This window comes from Eleutherodactylus coqui, unplaced genomic scaffold (genome assembly GCF_035609145.1).
Source record: "Eleutherodactylus coqui strain aEleCoq1 unplaced genomic scaffold, aEleCoq1.hap1 HAP1_SCAFFOLD_298, whole genome shotgun sequence".
Classification (NCBI taxonomy): Eukaryota; Metazoa; Chordata; class Amphibia; order Anura; family Eleutherodactylidae; genus Eleutherodactylus; species Eleutherodactylus coqui.
Window position 1 is genome coordinate 42,165 of NW_027102422.1, and position 5,336 is coordinate 47,500.

Below are 5,336 nucleotides of genomic sequence, written 5' to 3' on the forward strand. Positions count from 1 at the left end.
CGGGAGCTGCCGCGGTCTGTGCCCAGGCACCAGGCACTAAAAACGGACACAGTCGGAGGGTCAGGGGGTGTCTCGGCCAGATACTGAAAAACACTCAGGGGGTGCCCAGGCACCAGGCGCTCCAAACGGACACAGTCGGAGGGTCAGGGGGTGTCTCGGCCAGATACTGGAAAACACTCAGGGGCGCCCGGAGGCTGCACAGGGCCACCCCAGGCCGCTCCCCCGGGCACCCGGGCGGCCATATTGGCGGCTGAGACCCCCTCTTCAGCGAACGCCAGGGGGCGCTCAGGGGCACACGGGGGCTGCTCCACTCGCCCCAGGGCGGCCCCCGCGGGTACCCGGGCGGCCATATTGGCGGCTGGGACCCCCTCTTGAGCAAACGCCAGGGGGGCGCTCAGGGACGCACGGGGGCTGCTCCACTCGCCCCAGGCCGGCCTCCCTGGGTACCCGGGCGGGCACATTAGCGGCTGAGACCCCCTCTCCACCAGAGACCGGGGGGCGCTCGGGGACACACGGGGGCTGCTCCACTCGCCCCAGGCCGGACTCCCTGAGGCGGGCACATTAGCGGCTGAGACCCCCTCTCCACCAGAGACCGGGGGGCGCTCGGGGACACACGGGGGCTGCTCCACTCGCCCCAGGCCGGACTCCCTGAGGCGGGCACATTAGCGGCTGAGGCCCCCTCTCCACCAAAGACCGGGGGACGCTCAGGGACACACGGGGGCTGCTCCACTCGCACCAGGCCGGCCTCCCTGAGGCGGGCACATTAGCGGCTGAGACCCCCTCTTCAGCAAACGTCAGGGGACACTCAGGGACACGCGGGGGCTGCTCCACTCGCCCCAGGCCGGCCTCCCTGAGGCGGGCACATTAGCGGCTGAGACCCCCTCTCGACCAAAGACCGGGGGACGCTCAGGGACACACGGGGGCTGCTCCACTCGCCCCAGGCCGGCCTCCCTGAGGCGGGCACATTAGCGGCTGAGGCCCCCTCTCCACCAAAGACCGGGGGACGCTCAGGGACACACGGGGGCTGCTCCACTCGCCCCAGGCCGGCCTCCCTGAGGCGGGCACATTAGCGGCTGAGACCCCCTCTCGACCAAAGACCGGGGGACGCTCAGGGACACACGGGGGCTGCTCCACTCGCCCCAGGCCGGCCTCCCTGAGGCGGGCACATTAGCGGCTGAGGCCCCCTCTCCACCAAAGACCGGGGGACACACAGGGACACACGGGGGCTGCTCCACTCGCCCCAGGCCGGCCTCCCTGAGGCGGGCACATTAGCGGCTGAGGCCCCCTCTCCACCAGAGACCGGGGGACGCTCAGGGACACACGGGGGCTGCTCCACTCGCCCCAGGCCGGCCTCCCTGAGGCGGGCACATTAGCGGCTGAGACCCCCTCTCCACCAAAGACCGGGGGACGCTCAGGGACACACGGGGGCTGCTCCACTCGCCCCAGGCCGGACTCCCTGAGGCGGGCACATTAGCGGCTGAGACCCCCTCTCCACCAAAGACCGGGGGGGCACTCGGGGACACACGGGGGCTGCTCCACTCGCCCCAGGCCGGACTCCCTGAGGCGGGCACATTAGCGGCTGAGACCCCCTCTCCACCAGAGACCGGGGGGCGCTCGGGGACACACGGGGGCTGCTCCACTCGCCCCAGGCCGGCCTCCCTAGGTACCCAGGCGGGCACATTAGCGGCTGAGACCCCCTCTTCAGCAAACGCCAGGGGACACTCAGGGACACACGGGGGCTGCTCCACTCGCCCCAGGCCGGCCTCCCTAGGTACCCGGGCGGGCACACTAGCGGCTGAGACCCCCTCTCGACCAAAGACCGGGGGACGCTCAGGGACACACGGGGGCTGCTCCACTCGCCCCAGGCCGGCCTGCCTAGGTACCCGGGCGGGCACATTAGCGGCTGAGACCCCCTCTCGACCAAAGACCGGGGGACGCTCAGGGACACACGGGGGCCGCTCCACTCACCCCCAGGCCGACCTCCAGGGCCTCCCTCCCGGCCCCTGGAGCAGCCAGCGCCCCCTCGCCGTCAACACTCTCTCCCCCGTTGGGACTTTGAAACTTTTTCTGACCGTGCGAGCTTCATCGGACGGCAAAGGGGGCAAGCTGCGGTCCGTGCCCGGCCTGCTGGGGTCCTGCCCGGGGACATCGGAGGCTCAGCCAGGGTCTTGAGCCACCGCTGGCAGGTGCACTTTGGGGGCCCTCCGCAGCCGCCCCGGGCCACCCCTTGCAGCCAGCACACTGCTGCCAACAGCCCGCCGCTCTCCGTCACCAGCCAGCCCCGTCTGCACGCATCTGCCGGGGGTGCTTTTTTTGGAGAAATACTGTCACTTTGTCAAAGACCGCACACCGCTCGTTCCCTTATACCCCGACAAGGTGTTCGTGCTGACGTTTTGCGAGGCCTTATTTTACCGTCGTCGGCGCTATCAGGGGAAACGGGCCCGCTCCTTCCGCCCTCCTGGAACCCTGGCTCGGCCCGGAGCGACCAGGATTACCCTCATACCGGTTCTCACCACCTGCATCGACACGCGGCTCTGCCCCGGCCGCCGCAGCTCTCGCCGGCCCGGCCGGGTCCGCACCCCTGGCCGGCACGCCTGGAGCGTTTGGACTTTGTCGTTTTTTTTCTCCAAGAGTCGCCTCTGGCACATGCCATGGACTTCAGCGGGGGCTGCTCCCCGCCCCCTGGGTGTCCTGCCCGGGCACATCGGAGGCTCAGCCTGGGTCTTCAGCCCCTACTGGTAGGTGCGCTTTGGGGGCCCTCCGCAGCCGCCCGGGGCCCATCCCTGCAGCCAGCACACGGCTGCCAGCAGCCACCACACAGCTGCCAACAGCCACCACACAGCTGCCAACAGCCCGCTCTCCGTCACCCCCCAGCCCCTCCTGCATACATCTGCTGGGGGTGCTTTTTTGCCTCCCCCCGTTTTGGCCTATGGAGAAAAGCCAGGGGGAAAACCTCCAGAGTCAGGCCGACCTCATGGAACTCCAACCCGGCCTGGAGCCACCGGTTTGTCCCCTTCCCGGTTCTCAGGACATGCGTCGACGCTCGGCTCAGCCCCGGCCGCCGCAGCTCCCGCCGGCCCGGCCAGCCGGGTCCACACCCCTGGCCAGCGCCTGGAGCGTTTGGACTTTGTCATTTTTTCAAAGACTCATCTCTGCCAACTGCCGTGGGCTTCAGCGGGGGCTGCTCCCCGCCTCCTGGGTGTCCTGCCCGGGCACATCGGAGGTTCAGCCTGGGTCTTCAGCCCCTACTGGTAGGTGCACTCCGGGGGCCCTCCGCAGCCGCCCGGGGCCCACCCCTGCAGCCAGCACACGGCTGCCAGCAGCCACCACACAGCTGCCAACAGCCCGCTCCCCATCACCCCCCAGCCCAACTCTGCATACATCTGCTGGGGGTGCTTTTTTTACTTCCCCCGTTTTGGCCTATGGGGAAATGCCAAGGGGAAAACCTCCAGAGTCAGGCCGACCTCATGGAACTCCAACCCGGCCTGGAGCTACTGGTTTGCCCCCTTCCCGGTTCTCAGGACATGCATCGACACTCGGCTCTTCCCCAGCCGCCGCAGCTCCCGCCGGCCCGGCCAGCCGGGTCCGCACCCCTGACCAGCGCCTGGAGCGTTTGGACTTTGTCATTTTTTCTCAAAGACCAATCTCTGCCAACTGCCCTGGGCTTCAGCGGGGGCTGCTCCCCGCCTCCTGGGTGTCCTGCCCGGGCACATCGGAGGCTCAGCCTGGGTCTCGAGCCCCCTACTGGTAGGTGCACTACGGGGGCCCTCCGCAGCCGCCCAGGCCCACCCCTGCAGCCAGCACACGGCTGCCAGCAGCCACCACACAGCTGCCAACAGCCCACTATCCATCACCCACCAGCCCCTCTGCATACATCTGCTGGGGGTGCTTTTTTGACTTCCCCCCTTTTGGCCTATGGGGAAAAGCCAGGGGGGAAACCTCCAGAGTCAGGCCGACCTCATGGAACTCCAACCCGGCCTGGAGCCACCGGTTTGTCCCCTTCCCGGTTCTCAGGACATGCATCGACACTCGGCTCAGCCCCGGCCGCCGCAGCCCCCGCCAGCCCGGCCAGCCGGGTCCGCCACCCTGCCCGGCGCCTGGAGCGTTTGGACTTTGTCGTTTTTTTTCTCCAAGACTCACCTCTGGCACATGCCATGGACCTCAGCGGGGGCTGCTCCCCGCCTCCTGGGTGTCCTGCCCGGGCACATCGGAGGCTCAGCCTGGGTCTCGAGCCCCCTACTGGTAGGTGCACTACGGGGGCCCTCCGCAGCCGCCCAGGCCCACCCCTGCAGCCAGCACACGGCTGCCAGCAGCCACCACACAGCTGCCAACAGCCCACTATCCATCACCCACCAGCCCCTCTGCATACATCTGCTGGGGGTGCTTTTTTGACTTCCCCCCTTTTGGCCTATGGGGAAAAGCCAGGGGGGAAACCTCCAGAGTCAGGCCGACCTCATGGAACTCCAACCCGGCCTGGAGCCACCGGTTTGTCCCCTTCCCGGTTCTCAGGACATGCATCGACACTCGGCTCAGCCCCGGCCGCCGCAGCCCCCGCCAGCCCGGCCAGCCGGGTCCGCCACCCTGCCCGGCGCCTGGAGCGTTTGGACTTTGTCGTTTTTTTTCTCCAAGACTCACCTCTGGCACATGCCATGGACCTCAGCGGGGGCTGCTCCCCGCCTCCTGGGTGTCCTGCCCGGGCACATCGGAGGCTCAGGCAATGTCTTGAGCCACCGCTGGCAGGTGCACTCAGGGGGCCCTCCGCAGCCGCCCAGGCCCACCCCTGCAGCCAGCACACGGCTGCCAGCAGCCACCACACAGCTGCCAACAGCCCGCTCTCCGTCACCCCCCAGCCCAACTCTGCATACATCTGCTGGGGGTGCTTTTTTGACTTCCCCCCTTTTGGCCTATGGGGAAAAGCCAGGGGGAAAACCTCCAGAGTCAGGCCGACCTCATGGAACTCCAACCCGGCCTGGAGCCACCGGTTTGTCCCCTTCCCGGTTCTCAGGACCTGCACTGACACTCGGCTCAACCCCGGCAGCTGCAGCCCCCGCCGGCCCGGCCAGCCGGGTCCGCACCCCTGGCCAGCGCCTGGAGCGTTTGGACTTTGTCGTTTTTTCTCAAAGACCCATCTGTGCCAACTGCCCTGGGCTTCAGCGGGGGCTGCTCCCCGCCTCCTGGGTGTCCTGCCCGGGCACATCGGAGGCTCAGCCTGGGTCTTCAGCCCCTACTGGTAGGTGCACTCGGGGGGGCCCTCCGCAGCCGCCCAGGCCCACCCTTGCAGCCAGCACACGGCTGCCAGCAGCCACCACACAGCTGCCAACAGCCCGCTCGCCATC